Source organism: Cricetulus griseus, chromosome 7, assembly GCF_003668045.3.
Source record: "Cricetulus griseus strain 17A/GY chromosome 7, alternate assembly CriGri-PICRH-1.0, whole genome shotgun sequence".
In the NCBI taxonomy this organism is placed as follows: Eukaryota; Metazoa; Chordata; class Mammalia; order Rodentia; family Cricetidae; genus Cricetulus; species Cricetulus griseus.
In genome coordinates this window covers 34,208,432-34,229,080 of record NC_048600.1, presented here as the reverse complement: position 1 = coordinate 34,229,080, position 20,649 = coordinate 34,208,432, and the positions used below count along the sequence as shown (strand labels likewise).

At 41.7% G+C, this 20,649-nt stretch overlaps 1 pseudogene; it reads right to left on the bottom strand.

Moving 5' to 3' along the window:
* Positions 1 to 17,963: 17,963 nt before the first annotated feature.
* Positions 17,964 to 20,033, bottom strand: LOC100754756 (annotated as a pseudogene).
* Between the last annotated feature and the right edge of the window lie 616 nt (positions 20,034 to 20,649).

Here is a 20,649-nt window from a genome sequence, read left to right as displayed (position 1 = left end):
TGTGTAACTTACTGGGTGTATGGTCTACCTACATGTGTTTAGCGTTGTCTTTGAATGGAAACACGTGCTCTGTTCTTCACTGCTATATATCAGAAGCCCTAAACTGAAGTGACATGAAATAATGACCATATTTATATCATTGGGATTTTGTGGAATTTAAAAGCATGTGGAAGGAATGTTTTGTGTACTGTCCATATTCCATAGCATTGGCAAAAATTGGTTGAATTCCTGGAGTGTGACAGTCTAGTATAAGGACTCAGAAAGGCTTGGTGTAGGTGTAAAAGTGCCAAATAATAATGATATAACAGCTCCCAACACTAGAGGCCATCACTGGGTTTCTGTCTCATGAGTCCAACCAATGAAACCTGCAGATAGCAGGTGAGTGCAAGAGTGAAAGAAGTCTATTGAGAAGCAGGGCAAGAGGTACTCATGGCAATGGGACAAAAACCCCATGGCTGGATTGATGGTCATCAGAGCTTCTGCCTGCCAATAGTGGTCCCAAGGAGTGGTTACCATTGTGAGTTTGTTACTTGGGATTAAAAAAAAAAAACATAAATACTCTGCAGAGGGGAGGGGAACTGGAGGGTAAGCATTGTGGTTGCCCACCTCTGGGGTTTCCCTAAGAATCAGAATATCTTCAGCTTTGATTGGTAAATGGCTGTCAGCAAGCAGCAAGCTGTGGGGAAGAGAAGCCTTCAAAGTCAGCTGTTGGTTCATATAACCCCTGACATCACTGAATGGCTGGGGTGGTTCAAATAAGGCTGTCGATCAAAAGCTTTAATACTTCTCACTGTGGCATTTGCTGTAACTGCTACACCCAAGAACTGCTTCCCTTGCATCCCTGGTGCCTAGACTCACATGGCTAGAACACTTGAGACTGACTGGCATTGCTTTTTCTCCTTATAACCATTGGATTTTCTCATAATATGGCAGTCTTCTGGTACTCAGCCAAGAGAGCCTGGTTTGGATCAGTGGAAAGAGCACAATTTTCAGGAGTTCTGGTAAGATGATGTTATGAACAAATGAAAAAGCATAACATAGGTAGGATAAAGTTTTTCCCTTTCATCATGAAGTCAGAATCACACTCTGACTCAAACTTCACATGGGACACAAGTAACAATATAACCTTCACAATATGAAGACAACACACTTCATGTGAATATACCAAAACACAATTCATCCAACTCCAGGAGCACCACAAACAGCACAGGTCCCTACAGCAGGAGAGCAAGAACTGTTATACACAGCATGGTGGCCATATCTAACTACTCAAGTAATGACCACAAATGAGACAAACCTAAGGATTCCTAGACATAAACTCAGATCATTCTACAGGGTTCTGGAGGTTCTCTGTAAGTAGCCGAAACAAAACCAGGGAAGTGTGGCTATTTGTACAACCTAGTTTGAAAAGAGAGTCACATTTTATAACATATGTAACTCAAGCTTTGTACTTCATGACCTCACTTTCAGAGGGTTAGCATTTAATTGATAAAAATGAAATTTATATATATCAAATAATAATATAAAACAACATAATGATGCCACTAGGGAGTCCCAAATAAATGGCTCATGTACAAGGTTTTATAGGTACAACCTCCAATAAGGAAGAATTGTGACAGCTATAAGGGATGGCTGAGGAAAACTGATCTGTGTTTTGGAAGTTGGTGTAACTTACTTCGGTAGAAAATGAGGGGATGGAATCTCAAAAGTGGAGATATTTTAATTACATTTGGCCCAAGACACAATTATTTTTCTCTTAAATATTAAAGAGTTTATGTTTTAGCCATTTATAATGTACATTGCATAGAAATCTGGGGTTTCAAGATTCATGGGAAGGATAACTGCTATGAGAAGAAGGGGCTGAAAGTCAAAATTAGAAGAAAGGTATTTTTAAATAGCTATTTACTTATGTATCTTCTTAGACTCAAAACTAGAGCATGGTTTGGTTGCCTGGTGAGTAATACTTTGAATTGTGTTCACTGCAAGCACTTAGTTCACTGGCCCAAGAGCAGACTCTACAGGCATCAATAAATGACTATGACATTATTTACGAACAGGAAGGCAAGGAGGACTGGCCCATAAGCCATAACTTCCTGGCTCCTACTCCAAATGTTTACTTCATTCTCTAAGTATTCTGTTTCAGATGAGGCTAGAAGGGCCTTGCTCCTAGCACATAGGGTTACAAAAATGAGGCCACTGTGGCAAACAGGAAAGCGTTCCATGTAGGGCAGTGGTTCTCAGCCTTCCTAATGCTGAAATCCTTGAATATAGTTCCTCATGTTGTGCTGACCCCAACCATAAATTATTTTGTTGCTACTTCATAACTGCAATTTTGCTACTGTTATGAATTTTAAGTATCTGATATGTGACCCCCAAAGGGGTTGTGACCCATAGGTTGAGAATTGCTGATGTAGAAGAAACATGCTTCAGATGCAGAGGTAAAGAAAGGGCTGCTTATCTGAGAAAAATCTCAGCGTGACTGCAATGGACTCAGTGAAATAGTAAAATGGAAGTCTTACTGGGTTCCCATCAATACTTCAAGGAATACACACTTGGCTCAGAGCCTTTGACCTCAATGGATGTTCATTTTTTTCCAGGATGTGCATCAGGCTGTTCCTATTCAGTATATCTTAAGAACAGCTGATACCCTGCAGATGACACAACAAACACTGTGAAATCCTGTCATGCAGACATCGATTCCACCCATGAGATAATGGCATCATGGCTGCTCCAAATGAATCAGCTAAATGCTGCACCAGGGGACAGAGGCAACGCTATTTCTTGGCAAATGCACTAGTACATTCCCTCCATTACGTAATTCTTCACTCTTGTCTATGCATCGGACCACCTAGAGGCTACATGATTTCTTCTCCACATCATTTCTGACAAGCTCCTCCTGAGGTCCATGTCACTCTAATACACTGATCCAATATTTTACTTGAGACACAATAGGTACCCATAAACATTCATTCTCTCTCCTTTTCCCAGACCATTCATTCCATGGTTCCACTCTTTGCCTAAATCTCACAGGGCCTCTCATGAGCCACATTTTCTACTGCACCAGACACCTTAGAGGCATCTATGTAAACAAATATTAGATTGGAACAACTCTTTCTTGTTTAATGTCCAATGGACAGTGATAAGCCTGTGGGGGTGATTGTCAGTCTATGGGCTGGTTCATGCTCTACACACTAATAGAAAGGGCTGGCTTTGCAGGGTGCTATGAGCATGACAAAGCCAGCAGTTTACACACTCAGAGCCATCAGCTTCTCATGCCTTTGGCTGCAGGAGTGTTCTCATGAAGAGTTTACTTTCACAGATTCAGTGCTGTGTCAGATGTTAATGCAGGCTATGAGTGCTTTTTTTGAGACAGTAGAGAACTTCAAGGAGACCCTGGGAGTGGACATGTAACACACAACACACACTTCCTGGTTCAAGAACAACGCTGACATAAAATAATTGGTAAAACAGTGAAATCTAAATTCATACCCTGGGTTATTTTATTAATTTTGTGTCTACATGTTACAGGATCAGACCTAAAGTTCCTTCAGGATCTAAAATCAAAGCTTCCTGTGGCAACTTTGGCATAAAGAGGAAAGAACACTAGACCTTAAGTTGTAGGCTGTGGATTCTTTTTTTCTCTCTATTTTTTATAATGAGCTGTGACAGATACGATGTCCACAGAACATAATGTCAATTTAAGAAGAGTTATCAATCCAGATATTTACATTTTGTTTTTGTTTGTTTTGAGATAGGGTCTCATTGAACCCAGGTTAGCCTCAGACTCATTCTGTACCCCAGATTGACCTTGAACTTCTGTTCCTCCTGCCCCCACTTCCTGAGGTCTGGGGTTATAGGGATATACCAACATGCCTGGTTTATACGATGCTGGGGATTAGACTGTGAATTCTTATCCTAACTTTACCACTAATTTGTTTGGCCTCTCATAAATAATTTAGTGTCTCTGGGAACTATTCCCGTTAGCTACAAGATAAGAAGGGTGGACCTGATTAGCTCTAAGTTTTGTGAGTCAGTAACTCATAAAAGATGAGACTGCTCGAGGCATCTCCTCTGAACAGCATGCATTATCTCATAAGGGTCAGGCATCTGTATGCTTGCCCAAGAAACAGGAGGCCTTTGATCTACCATATGATGTGGAACTTGTTACCTACTTTTTTAGAAGAAAGACCACCACTCCAGACATCCAACATCTACCTCAAAGCAAGATGACTTCAAAGAAAGAAAAAGCAAACAAGAGAGCATGTGGGTCTATCCCATCTTTGGAAACAGGGGTTCACCGCATCCTCAGATACACAGGACCACCACATTCTCAAATATATAGGCTCACCCCATCCTTGGATAGACAGATAGCATGTTTTATATCTCCCAGACTTGTTTGGAATATATCAAAGTGCAATACATCATTTGCCCAAAGCATCCCCATTTACATGTGTTATATAAACCTTAGTGTTCCAGCGCTTAATGACTTCTTGCAGCCAGCTCCCTCTTTTTTGCTATTCCCACAGTGTTTCCTATTGGACCTCTGGCCACACCACTGTCACTGACTCCATGATTCTCAGACTATCTCTTCTCTTCAACCTCAAAACACCCTGAAGCCCAAGAGAGCAATAGCCAAAGTCTGATGCTTGGATACAATAAGTTCTAGAGAGGAGAGAGCCACATGTGGGCAGTTGAGAGACACTAACTAACAAAAACTGGGTGTTGGCCATCACTAAACACTTAGTCCAAGTCACATTCCATCAGAAGCTCCTTGCTAGTAACGTCATGTTATGACCAGGGCCTTCTGTAAAGGGTAGGTCACAAATGTTCTCACTTTTTACAGGTCATGGTATGTTTGTTACAGCTGCTCACCTTTGATATTGTGACATGTAAATAAGTGTATGTGTCCATGTCTCAGTGTCTGTTTCCAAGCTCAGGCAGAAGTCAGGACCAGCCTGTGATCACTGCTCAGCCACCAGTCATAAGCAGCTGTGATTCACTCAGTGCTTTGAACTGAGTCTCTGCTCCTATAACTTCATGTGTAAGGAAATAAGCTGTCCTGCACTTGAAGAGGAAAGTACAGAGTCTACACCCAAGAAGACTCCCATCTCAGGACAACTCTCATTCACACTAATGTGGAATTCCTAGTCCTAAAACTTGTGATTCTGGATTTTTAGAACACCTTGAAAATTCTAATTTGACAATTGTTTTTGCTTGTTTGCCTGTTTCTCCAGTGGAAAAACTCTTATGCAAGCCCAGCACTCCAGAGAAAAAATGAAATTATAGTTATTTGCATATTTAAATATAATAATATCTATTATTAGTATGTTCTATGTGTTCTTATAATTTGTGTTTGTGGATGGGCAAGGGCACACATGAGCATGTGCATTTGGGGGGCAGAAGACAACATTTGCTATGTGAATGTGAATGATGCTTAAAATGATTAAACATTTCCCATCTGCAAAGTATCACCAAGCATTTTGCATAAGGATGCCTATATTAGTCAGGGTAGGTTAAGCTCTGCTGGAGTAATTGGCAGCCCTCATCCCTAAATCTTATTTCTTTATCATTCTATATGCAGTCAGCTGAAGACTCTCCTACTCTAAGACCAGAATTTCAGTGAAGCCTTTAGCTTTCTAGAATATTCTGTCTGTAATAGTCTGTTTGGTATTTGAAATGGTGTTGGTTGGCACTGGCTGAATAAAGAAAAGGGGCACTGGAATACTTCACTTCAATTAAATATTTAAGCACAAAAAGTCACTTGTTGATTTGATACAAACTTATCAGCCAGCAAATGCGTGCTAAAAGAAAAGGAATGAAATATTTGCTTGAAGGCTAATATTGTTATTCTCATTCCTCTTACAAAGGAATGAAGATTTGCTAAGGTGCTTATCCAAGGTCTTACTGCTAGACAAATGGCTGAGCCAGGATCTGGCTTCCTGATAGAAGTGGAATCGGGTTACTATAATGCAAAATAGATTAAGATGCAAAAGCAGCTTAGCAACAAAAACTCAAAAACTGTACAGGTGAAATCATTCTAATTGGGCACTGGGGCATCTTAAAAAGGAAAAGAGAAAGCATTTCTCAATGCCTCTCAGAGGCAGCTTGGGGTAAACCTGCAAAGTGGGATGAGCATTCCAAGTAAAAGGTAGAGGGAAAGCAAATGCATGGGGGAAATCATCTGTGTCCAATGGCTTGGACACAGTGAAGGGTGAAGAGAGAAGAAGAGTGAAGGGACAGAGAGAGGTACAGCAGGAGACAGGGTAATGCAAACTCAGGGTCTTATTCTCCCATCACAAGGGGGTGGTGCATCAGGGCATCATTCTAGACTACTGCAAAAGTCACTGAAAGCACAAACCCACTTAATAAGGAGCCAATAGCCTCATCTTTTATAAACCTGTAGTGTTTCTGGAGTTTTGAAGCACTTGGCAAATGACAGTGTTTAGTAAATATTTATTGCACTTTGAGAGGTTTCCAGGAACAATCAACAGGAGGCTTAGCATTTACCCTGGGGGTAAAATGGGAAGAAGTACTTGAAGTCATAAGCAACCCTGCAAATAATTTTCAAGATCGAATGTGTCATTGTGGTAAAGAACACCAATGAACTAGAAGTAGCAATCAATCAATCAGTCAGTCAGTCAGTCAATAAGAAAGATGAAACATTAGTGTAGAGTGTGTGAGCAAAGGTCAATTTTCAACTCCCCCCATTAAGTGAGTAGGACGTCCATGTGGAATCCTTGTAATCTGATGTAAATAATTCTCCAAGGAATAGTGCCCTCCTAAATTAGCATAATACAGCTGATGATTCTTGCTGGATGGAGGGGAACAGGGAGGTCAGGCAGTAGAGTTGATTCACACTCTGGTTTGATTTCACCTTCTTTCCTGGATGCCACGTAAAGCTGGCAATGGCTGGGATAACAAGTGCATAGACCAAGAATTCAAGACACTGAGTTGCTTAGAAAATATACTACCTCTCGATGGAGAAAAATTCTCCTTTGAGAATTCTGTTGAATTCTAACCTGAAATGTGAATTCTGTCCCTCACTAAGGAAATTAGAACCTCTAAAAATCAGCAAGTCTAGAAGTGAAGAATAGATGATTCTTAGGACAAAGTGATTTTTATGAATGAAATGTATATTTGTATTCTACAGTGACGATTCTGTAATACACCCTGAGGATAATGATGAAGGGGCTCTAGATAACAAGGGGCTCTAGAAATATGCAGAGCAGGAGCTGAGGGTATGGAGCTGTAGGTAAAGTACTTGTTGCAAGCATAGAGACTCAAATCTGATCTCCAGAACCTATATAAATGATCTGGGCATGGTGGTAAGTGCCTGTTATCCCAGCAAGAGTGGTATGAGAGGCAGAGACAAGTAATCCATGTAAACTAGCTGGCCAGTTAGTCCAGCCTACTTAATGAAGTTGCAAGCCAATGTGAGATTCTGTCTTAAACCAAAGGCAGAAGGAATGACACATGCAGCTTCCCTCTGATCTCCACCAGCATATAAGCATACATACATACATACATACATACGTACATGCATACATACATACATACATACTCCTACCCCACACACACAGTTTTGTTTTTTTTTTTTTTTTTTTTTTTTTTTTTTTTTTTTTTTTTTTTTTTACAAATGGATGGAATAAGGCATTATAGTGGCAGCAGTACCCCAAATGACAATGGCAGGCTAGATAAGAAATAATATAGACCTCAGTTCTGAGTGTAGTTATGAGAACACAGAGAACAACAAGATGTGTATTAGTTTTCTTGGGCTGTCATACAAATTTGAACAGATACTTGTTGTTCCAGGAGCTATGAGTCAAAGTTAAGATGGCAATAGCTTTACTTCTTTTTGAAAGATATAAAGAAAATGTGTTGCATGCCTTTGTCCTCCTGGTGGTCTGCTGGCAATGTGCAGTCCTCCCCAGCTTCTTCCATACTCCCACAGGCCTTTGTGGTCACTGCAGTTTGTCACTGTCTTTCCATTGACTTTCTTCCTTTTGTGACTCACTCTGTTTCTAAATGATCATTTACTTTTTTTCTAAATGGCTGCAGATGGATTAAAGTTAGACACCCACACCATTCCAACATCATTTCATGTCAACTCTCTCTGAAGAATCCCCATTTGCAAGTAAGAGCACATCATGAAGAACTGTCCATAATGATTTCAAGAACTGGATTCTGGAGTGACACTATTCAAGTCATGGAAAAACCCATCCCAGAAGTATTCTGGAAGGTCAAGGTGTGCCTAGAGAGGGAGTGCTCACCCATTGTTGGAGGTTTCCATGGCAGCACCTGGCACAGTAGGGATTTAATGATTTCAGTAAGATGACTTTAGTGTTTGGCTTTATAGTGCCCATTTAAAATCTCAGCAATAAAGAAGCTACAACAAGAATTGCAACTCTGAGACCAGCCTGGCCTACTTACTTGGGTCCTGCCTCCAAAAAAAATTGTTATATGGTAACATTAGCATAGAATAGAAAAATCAGTGGCTTTCAGACTGAATAATACCAAGAACTTATAAAATATGAATAAAGTCTGTAATACTTTTAAAAAAAGGAGGATGTCATTTCTGTTACTTAGGTACCAAATCTTTGGTATATTTTTATGGTAGCCTGAGCAATCTAATACAGTCTTCAGTGATTGAATTATACCCCCTGAAGTATGCTAGACCACTTTGGACTGGACAACACTGGGTCTTTTGACATAAAGGGATCTTTATCTCCTCAGAACAATCTGTGATGTGCCATAGCTTACGAGGTGGTCATGGTGCTGCAGAAGTAGTGAGATCTATAGCCTGTTTCACAAGCAGAAGACAAGGAGAAAGGGAGAGAGGGGGAGAAGTAGAGGGGGAAGGAGAGGGAGAGATCTGTATGCACCTTGGCACTGGCCACGCCCATTGGGGCGTGGCCACAGGTGCATGTAGGGCAAGGGGAATAAAGATCTGAGTAGAGGGGACTGGCTCCCTCTTCGGGTTCTGGTCTGCTCTTGGAGTGCTGCTGAGACTGGATTTGAGGAGTGGTATCTGGCTATCAGTTTCTTATGTAAGTGATCTCCCTCATAATTAATAATCAATTATATCCACAACATTTGGTGTCAGAGTGTTGGAAATTCCTTTTGATACCATCAAAGTTGATCAAGATTTGGATAGAACAGGAGAAACCTCTCGATGAGGAAAAATGACAGGTCATCCACCAAGTTATAACCCACAAATTGCATGGAGACCTCACAAAGGAAAGGGAAGTGTTTTGTTCTTGTCTTAACAGGAAAACCCATCTCCAAAAAGTGAAAAGACACTGAATGTGTAGATACCTAAAGACGAGAGGATAGCTATCCAAAAAGAACCATCAAACAATGAAGAATCTGACATTTGGTACCAATGTCTATTTCTCTTAAACTATATCTTTACAAAAATCTATTTCTCTTTACTCCCTAGCACTGTTTTAGTCCGAATTCTCTTAAACCAGTGCTGGCTTTGGAGTTGGATTTGGCTTTCCTCCTCTAAATCCAAGCAGATTGTTAAAATAAAATTCTGAGTTTCTGTATTGTATCAAGAAACCAATTGATATAAAACAAAAGAAAACAAAATCTAGGGACTGTCATTTGTCTATACTTGGTTCTTTCTGTGAAAGCCTAATTTCCCTCATATTTATTATTTTCCTTATTGTTGCCTTTCCTGGTATACATACCTATAAAAGTTGAAATTTCTGTGTTGACATTAATGCTTAAGTTCTCCACAGTGAACAAAGAGTTACCTAACAGCAATCTTTGAACTCTCTAGAAAGAAAATGGGGCCCCACTTCATTGATTCCACTTGATCCAACTTGATGCCTTTGAACTGACATTTACCACCCTAAAACCGGTTCGGGACTATATTTCTCTAGACAACTCCAGACTAGCTAGCTCATATGGTGTATCTTCTTATTATACTCTGGCCAGAGCTTCAGATAAGAACTTCAGTCAAGCATCTCCCACTGGACAGAGACTAGGTACAAATGTTACAGCTAGTCTGCTTAAGACTTTTGTTACTCTAAAATTTTCTTCCTATAGGATCCCGTGAGGTTATTGTCATCCCATTTCAGCAGGAAGTAATTCTAAGAGTAATCGGCCCCCTTTCACTACTGGTGACACTAAGGGATAATTTACACTTGGTTATGGTTGGTTTTCTATTGTTTAGTGTGGGGTTTGGAAGGAGGTGTTCAGACTTGGGTATCTCTCTCTCTCTCTCTCTCTCTCTATATATATATATATATATATATATATATATGCTCTTAACATATGTTTAAGGTATTTTGTATATTGACACAATGTAGTATATTTTTATCATGTTGCACTATACAGTTCTACCTCTGATTAAGATACTTCTACTCTACCTCTGTTTTAGAGATTTACATATATACGTATATATAGTTATATTGCTGTAATCTTGGTCCTTGCTAAATTATTTAGGAAGCTTAAGCCTTTGTACAACTAGGTTTCTGAGAATTACAGACATTTTCGCCCACATTCTTATATCTATGAGATTAGTTAGACATAGATTTTGAACTTCAAACACTTCATAGACCTGAGGAACTCGGCATTTAAATATTTTAATATTATTTGACATGAGACACATTTGCTCCTGACAGCACCAAGGTTTTCCCAAGAAAATGTTGGGCACCAATGTCACTCCTTCTGGAGTATGTTCTCTCCACGGCTAATGGCCTTGTGGGCAAAGAACTGTCCCCACTTCAACAGCTGACTTTGGACATGCTGTCCTACTGTGCTTGCAGGAGATAATTTAGAAGACTGCTGAGCCTTGCCAAGTCAGAGTGAGAAAGCCTTTCTACCTCCCTGCTTCTGTGTTGGTCAGTCTGATACTCTAGGCCTTAGCCAAAGCTGGTAGCCTCTATGCTGCTGTGAGACTTTGGGTGACTGTCCAGGTAGCTTGCTGTTTTTGTCTTTGCTGCACCTTTGGAAGTTGCTCACCTGCATTTCCTGCCTACCCTAGTATTGTTATCCTCCTTCTCAGGTCTTTGAAGAGGTTGAAGATTAGTTTGTCACAATTACTGTTCTCTCTTCTAGATAGAAATATTAGATAAACTTTCCACCTTAGTACAACTCTATAGCAATCTCTGTTATGTCTTTACCCTAGGACTAGGTATGTAGTTCATGCCATTCGCTCTTGTTATTTTACTGGCTTTAGATCTTGAGGGTGTATGTTCACACTCTTCCTTTTCCTAGGGCATACTTGAATTTTGCCATCTTGGTATCTAGTCTGAATCTTTTCTTTAGACTAAAAGGGGAATGGTAGGGAGAGATCTGTACTCACTTTGGCGCTGACAACGCCCATTGGGGTGTGGCCACAGGTGCATATGGGGCTTGGAGAATAAAGATCTAAGAAGAGTTCTCTCTTTGGGTTCCGGTTGGCTCTGGGAGTGCTGCTGAGACTGGATTCGAGAGCTATCTGCCTATTGGTTTCTCATGTAAGTGATCTCCCTCATAATAAATAACCATCCATATCCATATTCCATGTATGGTTTATTCTCTCAAACTTATTCCTGCGACAGGAGATATAGAGGGAGAGGGAGAGGAAAAGGGAGAAAGAGTAGTCTGACATGGCTTTTGAAACCTCAAAACCTACCCCAGTGACACACTTCCTCCAAAAGGCCACACCTCCTAATCCTTCAAATCCTTTCAAATGCCTTTACTTCCAGATGGCATAAGCCTGTGGGGGTCGTTCTTATCCAAACCACCACACATATGAAGATAGGAAGTGTGGATTGAGGCCTGGTCTATACGGGGTCCCAGAATTTGAGGGCTTGGATGACATGGATGTGGTTGAGGGTTCAACTCACAGGTGCTGTGGTGATCAGCACCTAATAATTTTCCTCCATGCTCAGATGAGGGGACACCAAGGCAGACAAACTTAGAAAGGGCTCTAATACCCTCCTCATGATTCCTTCCACTGAGTCTTCAGTCTTTGATGCAGTGCTTTGCTTCAGCTGACAGGCAGTGAAGGGTGTCCCAAGTATTTGCCTCTCACTATTTTAACAGAGCACACAAGCATTTGGCAAGCAGATTATATTTTGCTTCTTTGTTTTGAAATAGGATTTCATATGGCCCAGGCTGGCCTCAAACTTATGATGTAGTCATGGAAAACTTTGGATTTCTACTTATCTTTCTTCTATCTCTCAAGTGCTGGGATTCTAGGTATGTTCCACTACACTTGTTTATGAAGTACTGTGGATGGAACCCAGGATTTCATGCATGCTAGGCAACCAGTATTCCAGCTGAGCTACATCCCCAGTCTAGGATACGGTATTACTAATGAAACTCTCGGGATCTAGCTTCAGAAAGCCTAGATACCTCCAGTAATAACATAGTAGTAACATTTTTCGACCCAGGTCCAGCTGTTCCCTACCCAAAAGTCAATCGTTGGCCAGAAGAAAATCAGTATTAGTTGAGAGCTGGTGTCTTGATGTGATGGGGAAGGTGCTATTGCTCCAGAGCCTACACTGAGGATCTCAGGGGTACAAAGATTTTCATAGGATGAGAAGAGAAGCAGAGAACATCAACAGAAAGGTTACATGCCATCAGATTGTCATCCTCTGTGAGCCTTGTCTTCTTGCTTTTCCTTTATGGTAGAGCATGGTCTTTTGAGGCCAGTTACAATCATATTGCTTTTCTTCAAGTGAAATAGTAACTCTTTGAATATGCCTTGAGTTAGGTTATGCACAGAATGAAAGAATAAGGGTAGATACTAAAACATCTTGATATTATCTGAAGTTGCCAAATATTAGAGGTCCATAAATGTAAATACTATTTAACCATTGATATCAGAATCATTTAGGAACAGGTTTTTTTGCACAATTTAGAATGCAGGCAAGGTGAGAGGAAGGAACTCTGCCAGGGCAAACTCCAGGCAAGCATCCACTTTGAGTCTTCAAGCAGGTGAGATTTTGAGTTCTCATTTTTTTTCATCAGTAAAATGGGCTAAAATCAGTATCTCAAAGATTTGTTTTAAGGAATTCTAATTATTGAAAATCACCTCAGCTAATAGAAAAAGGAGGAGAAAATACTTTTATCTTTACCAGGTAAGGGATCAGAAAGATGAAGAAAATAAATATTAAGTAATACAGAAAGTAACTAAAGATGGCTGGAAGAAAGAAAGAAGGTAGTTGAGGAGGACACAAAACCCATCTACAAAGAAAGGACAGTTTCCCAAGCACAGAATTAGAATAACTGAGTATTATGGAGTTTAACTTTCTAAGAACTCTCCAAAGATGGTTAGCTATTGGTTTATTAAAAGGGGTCCTCCTTGAGGGATATAGTTGAAAATATCTTCTAGAGGAGAAGAAACTTCTACACATGTTAGTAGTTACCTATGCTTTCCCTTAGAAGCCTGCCTGGATCATCCCCAAGTCCTCTGGTCATTGCTGCAGCTACCACTTCTGTGAATGTCAGAAATGGAGCCAACACTCAGGTGGCCGATGGGAAGGATAATGGGACAGCCAGAAGGGATGTCTGATTTGGGGAGGTAGTTGAAGTGAATTACCTATAAATTTCTATCCAATTCAAATATAAGATTCCTTATTTCTTAGTTAGGGTTTCTATTGCTGTGACCACAACAACTCTTATAAAGGAAAATATGTAATTGAGAAGGCTCACTTATAATTCAGAGTTCAATCCATTATCATCATGGTGGGGCATGGCAGCATGCAGGCAGACATGATGCTGTAGAAGTAGCTGAGAGTTCTTCATCGTGAAGACAACCAGATATTGACTGAGACACTGGACAGTATTCTGAGCATAGGAAACCTCAAAGCCTGTCAAATAGTGACACATTTTTATAATAAGGCCACACTGACTCCAACAAAGCCACACCTCCTAATAGCATCACTCCCTACGTGCTCTATATGGGGGCCAATTACATTCAAACTATCACACTTATTAAATTTTCCAATATCATTCTTGTTTTTATTCAAGTCTCACCAGGCTAAACATCTAGCTTCAAAACAAGAACTTGGGGGCGGGGAAGGTGGCTCAGTGGTTAAAATGCTTGCTGCTCTTACAGGGGATCTGGGCTCATTTCCCAGCATTCATGTTGGGTAACAATGGCCTGAAACTCTAGCTCCAGGTCATCTAATGCCTGCCTGGGCCCTTTCTGCACCACCACCACCAACACACACACACACACACACACACACACACACACACACTCACACACTCACACACAAATTCACATACATTTAAAGAAAAATAAAACAAATCTTTTTTTAAATACAACTTGAAGCAATAAAAGTAAAAACACACCAGAATTTGTTTCACTTTTATTTTTTTTTTTGTTTTCTAGCATGATGATGCTCACTTTATGTAGATAGGATTTTCCCCACTTATTGATGGTTCTAAAGAAACTTGACTTAAACTGTGATACATCACTCAGAACAACAGGATAAACATAAATTACAAGAGGATTTGTTAGATGCATTTACCCAGTATGGTTGGCATAACAATGGGTGTCTTAACAACAGAATGGGTGAGAACCCAGCAGCCACTTAGTCCACAAAACTAGGTGTCTCTGCACTCTCGGTTTGGCTAGGTGGACCTGGAAGATTATTAGAGAACTGTTTGTCCCCCATCTACATTGAAAGCCAAAGAAGCTGTTTCTAATGTCCATGAAGAAATCATCAGAGACAGCAACAGAGTAGATGAACTTGCCAGCAAGAGTGAGGCAAGGAGGCAAAAACAAAGCTTCCTTTTTTCCTTTCCTACAAAAACAAATGCAGGCTGCCACCAGAAGGTGCCACCCACACTGAGGGCCTTCCCACTTGAAATAATCTGATCAAGAAAGGCCCTCATGGGAGTGCCCAGCAGTTAGCCTTTAATTGATTCGAGACCCAATCTAGCTGACGAGTAAGATTAGCCATCACCTATGGTTTCTAGATACATTCATCTTCCTGCATTTTTATAGCAAGTCCATAGACAAAGGAAATTTAGGAATTAAGGTTATTATTAATATAACAAGAGGAATACAGCTTATCTTTCTAGTATGCTAATCTTGCAAAATCTATTCTATTGTCTTTGAAAGATGACAAATTGCATAAGCAATCTTGGGTGGGGGGAAGTTTGGTCCTTTCTCTCTCATTCCTCTTTTCTTGAGACTTCCAAGTTCAACAGATGATGGGCATTTGTGTTCTCATGAAACTCTGCACAGATGCCATTCCCTGGGCCAGTGGCAGGTGACTGAGAAAAAAGACACTGTTCCCTGGGGTTGTGGCAGGTGACTGTGATACAGATGCTGTTCCCTGGACAAGTGTCAGGTGACTGTAATACAGACACTGTTCTCTAGGTGGGTGTCAAGTGACTGTGATACAGATGTTGTTCCCTGGGCTGGGACTGTGATGTTGCTGGTTAATAGAAGTTGAAAATCCGGAGTAGAAGGTGAGCATTGTTTTCTAGGGATGGTTCAGGGAGGAAGTGGCAAATTAGAGGCTGCTGAGCTGGGGAATGTTTGAAATGGAGCTGACTTCCTGAAGCTTTCAGGAATGTTTATTTTTGTAAAGGGATCTAGGGTCATGGAAAGACATACATAAAATGGGCAGAATTAAAAATTACCATCTTTGTTGGCTTTGACTTCATTTGCTTTTTTTGTTCTCAGAGAAAGTCTTTTCATCCATTCCTTTCAATTGCACTCAATACTTCAGACTAGTTAGATGCAAAGCTCGTGATGTTGAACATATGTGTAGAGGATAATCTACCATGCTAGGCTTGTAACAACAAAGCTGTTTTTAATCTGTATAAGCCATGAGGAAGTTGCTCATGTACCCAATCATTTGGCCTGAGATGGACCTCATTGCAAAATATTTCACTGCCTCAGCTATTCCTACAAGGTAATGTGAAGCATTCATTCATCTCCCTAATCTTATCAGTAAAACAATCAGGGAAAAATCTGAAAGATCAGAGAAGCAGGGGAGCAGCCACCAGTGACTTCCTACATCTTCTTTTCCTCTGTCCAAATGGACCAATATCCTATCTCAGCTCTGCCTTATCACTTCCTGTCCCTCTCTACAATCCTCCAATCCTCTGTGGTCATCTAGGGCTATCTCTGTCCTCTGACTCCAAACAAGCTTTATTTGTCAGAACACAATCAAAATATCACACAACAGTAATCAGTCACAAGATTAAACTGGCTAACTGCTAAGTCCCAGTTTTGTATGAAACACTTGCTTGGGTGGCTGTGGCACCTGAGGACATCTGTTACAAAATCAAGCCTTCCCTGAAACCAGCATGATATGAGTTCATTTGGTTCCTCAAAATTGTAACTTTATGATTCTTGCCTTTATAAGCCTTTGGCTAACAATAGCTGGGGACCTACCTAGAGAACTCTCTCTGGTTTGGTCCTGGCTAGTCTCCTTTTAATAAAAGCCCCTAATTTACTAAAACCAAAACTTGAATCAGACGGGTAGTGAATCTCTGAAGGTCCCCAGACCCACAACAAAGCTGAGGAGTGAAAAGGTGATCATGACAAGGTTTTAGTTTCCAGTTAGCAGTTTTAAAAGACCATTGTAACTCATTTATTATAACTTTATTTTATTATTTATTCTAATTATATTTTATTATAATAATTATAATTTATTATAATATTGACAGCTAACACATGCTTTAAAATAATTTATTAGATTTATTCATTTTACTCTACATGTGAGTGTTTTGCCTGCATATCTCTATCTATCTATCTATCTATCTATCTATCTATCTATATGTGTGTGTGTGTGTGTGTGTGTGTGTGTGTGCTTGGTGCAATGGAGAGAAAAGGGTATCAAATCCTCTGGAACTGGAGTTATGGATGGCTGTGGGCCACCAGGTAAGTGCTGGGAATAGAACCTGAGAACCTGCATCCTTTACAAGAGCAAGTAGCGCTCTTAACCATGTTGCCAGCCTCCATACTTTTAAATAATAGTTATATTCTTTGAAACTTTCATACATGTATACAAGGTGTATTGATCATATCCATCCACTAATACCTCTCTCCAACTACCCCAAATCTCCCACCTCATCTCCTCCCAACTTTGAGTCTTCTTTTTATTTTCACCTTTTGTTATGAATAACCCTTTAAGTCCAACACAGTGCTGCCCATGTGCATTCAGATTTGTGACCATTCACAAGGGCATGAATAGCCTAGCAGCCATGCTCTCAAAGGGGAGTGACTGACTATTCCTCTTAGCACAGGAGTATGGGTGATGGGTTACTTATAGTAGCAGAAATGATTCAAAGACAGTTCATCACCAAAGCCCATGACAGCTCACAAACCTGGGAACCTGGAGCACACTGCACAGCCTGCAGGCAGCTCAACTGACTGGGGACTGTAGTTTACAAATGTCTCAACTTGGTCTTAACCTCTTCCAGGAGCCTTGTCTTCTTTGCACAGCTCTTCTGAGAGGGACTCTCAGCTTTTACTAGTCTGTTTCAGGGACTTCCTGAAGCTATTTTGAGTTGTTTATCTTCCTGTTTAAGGAACTTCCTGCAGGATGGAATGTTTCAATCTCAAAGGAAGCTGTTACAAAACATCAGGTCATTCCCAGAAGACAGTATTTCACAACTCTCCTCCCCATCTGCTGGCTCTTCCATTCTTTCTACTAGACTTTTGCAAAGTTTCCTGAGCCTGGGATAGTAGGATATTTATTATGAATGTCCAGCTACAAGTCTCTGCATTAACTATTACCCACTGCATAAAGAATTTTCATGGACTAAAGTTGAAAACAGCATAAATCTACGGCTATAAACATAAATATTTGTCATGCAGTTTGATAGCATGTATATTTAACAAAGCAACAACAGTAGGGCCACCTTAGGACCTATGATCTTCCCAGTCACTGTCTCTTGAATGGTTTTACAGCATCAGGCATGCAATCTCTCCTGTAGTTCAGGCCTCATCTCCAATCAGAAATCAGTTGTTTGTCCCCATAACTATTACAGCACTATTGCATGAGTGGGCATATCCTGTAGCAGGCCTTGCTTCCAGTACCAACATTGAGGCCAACTTCACAGTGAGGGTCCTCGTAGCCCCAAGTCATCATAGTCCCAACTGTGTCATTCACCACAGCAATCACATCCAGGTCAAACTCCTCTTGCTGGTGAATTGCTTCTTTCAGCAAGGTGACCACGTCCTCACCCTCACAGCCAGATACCTTGAAGCCTTTTGTCTACTTGAAAAGGATGCTCTGGTCCAGGCTGTTCTGCTGGCAGGGGAAGGAGAAGGTGAAGCCCAGTGGCAGAGAAACACCTTTCATGCCCATGTACTCAAGGAAGTCTGCGATCCACTGGACAATGTGGTCAAGAAACTCTTCCCCAGTGCTGTGCATGACCTCCTCCTGTTGGCTGGAGTAGATCTTGTTATGCATCTCTATGGCCCTCTGCTTTCCATTACACACGTGTACCAGCAGGACCCAGAAATTTGTTCCTCCAAGATTCAAGACCAGAAAGTCTCTTTTGTACTATGTGGGGCAGCACATGCTTAAGTGGGCAGCATCTTCACAGAGGCTACAGCGTGTGTCTCCTTGCTCAGACCTTGCTCTGTTTCTTCCTTCATACTCCTTATGACCTCCAGCAACTGCTCATGGCTCAACTTCAGAGACCCCAGAGTCTTCTGGCAGGCCCAGTGTTGGTCAGCCAGCCGGTAAGCTACCACCATCACCATAGCTGCCCCTTTGCCACTGCCATCTTCAGACCAGAGGAAGAAAACATCACAGTCAGGCACCAGCCTCCTCACTGCCTTGTGAAGACACCTGGCAAAATGGGGATGTTTCTTGTAGACAGAGCCATCGACACCAATGGTGGAGCTAAGCAGCTCCTCGCCCTTGTTCTCCTTGATGTCCCACAGCACTGCAGCCAAGGTGGCTGCACTCAGGCTGGCGGAGCATGTGGACACAATCTGGTAGATTCCATGTGTGACTACACAGTCCTCCTGCAATGAATTCAGACCCAGACTCACCAGGATCTGGTAGGCCTTTAGTATTCTGTCCTCCTATTCAATATCAGATACATCTTTGGTCTCAAAGGAGCCAATGGTAAGGAGTTCTGGGCTGAGCTTCCCCTGGAACAACAGCTCTTCCTTAGCCATCTTCACCAGGATGAGCCTGACTAGCTCCCCCATGTACATTCGGCTGATCACCTTCTCCAACAGCTGCTTCCCAGAGTGCAGTGAGCCCGTGTCGATTTCTCTGTCAAACTCGGTGCAGATGCCATTGAGCTACCATCATCCCCAAAGGCTCTCTGCTCCATGTTGATACACATCTGTGCCTCATCACCCTCTACCATGTCATTGTGATGCATCTCCTCCATGTAGCAGGCATTAATGTCAGTACCCACAGTGAGACCAGTCTCACAGTTCTGATCATCATAACCACAAGCCATGATGGTCCCAACTGTGGCATTCACCACAACCACAATTCAAAGTTCCTTCTGTGCTGGATAGCCAGCTGGGTCAGATCCACCACGTCTCTACCTTCCACGCAACTGGACTTGAACCCCTTGGTCCATGAGCCCAGAAAACTCTTATCTAGTTTCTCCTGGTGGCAGAGGAACCAGAAGGTGTAACCCAGTGGGAGCTTCTTGGCTTTGTTTTGTAGCTTGTCCATGAAGTTGGTCAGGCACTCGGCAATGTGGTCAAACAGCTGGGTTCCACTGCCCCGCATGATTTCCTCAGGGATGGCATAGATTTGGTTTTTCATCTCTACCTTCTGGAGGTCATTGTCTGTCATCCTTACTAGAAGCACAAGAAGGTTGGTTCCTCCAAGATCCAGAGCCAAGAACTCTCCATGTTCTGTCCTATCTGGAGTTGATCTGACAAAGGTGGGCAGCATTTTCATAACTGCAGTAGGGTTCGTGGTGGCTCCCAGCTCTTTCTCCATCTCCTTCTGGAACTGCCTAGAAATCTCCAGAAGGGTCTCATCTGAGAGATGCATGTGGGACAGATATTGGTCAACCTTCTGCACTTGGTTTTGGTTGAGCTCGGTGAATAAGCAGGCGATCATATGAGAGGTGATCATCCTGCTGCAGCAAGACTGGGTCGGAGCAGAGAAACTGAGGCTGGAGCGTCAGCGGGAGGGGAAGGGGGGAGTGCACGCTGTACGACTGCTTTGTACCCAGGCCCGGGCATCCAGTTGGGATCCAGGACTCCAGGAGACACATAAAGAAGGTTAGCCAAGAAGGCTCACCACCAGCTGGGGGCCTTGAGCCTCCAGAAACAGGTTTATTTTTTCGTTTTTCTTTTAGTCACAACTACTAGAAAGTGCCTGTATCTCACTTCTGGCGACAGGTTTAGTTGCCTTGAGTTCAGTCACTAACTTCAGCCACAGGGTCACTATAGCTCAACTTGGGAAGAATGACAGTGCTGCTCTACTCTGACATTTGCGTTTCTCGGGTCACTGGCGTGATGCTCCTGCCCTTGCATCTCCTTAGCTGGGTAACGCCTCATAGCCTGTGGTGTGTCCTGGAACTCTGGCTCTAATACCCTTTTCTATATAGAGAGAAAGATTCTATAATTTCCATTTTTCTAGAGAACCCAGACTAATACATTGCATCCAGGTAAAACTGCAACACAGGGAAAAGTAGGCAAAAGAAAAGGTATTGCTTACTCAATCACCGTGAGAATGCATAGAGGAG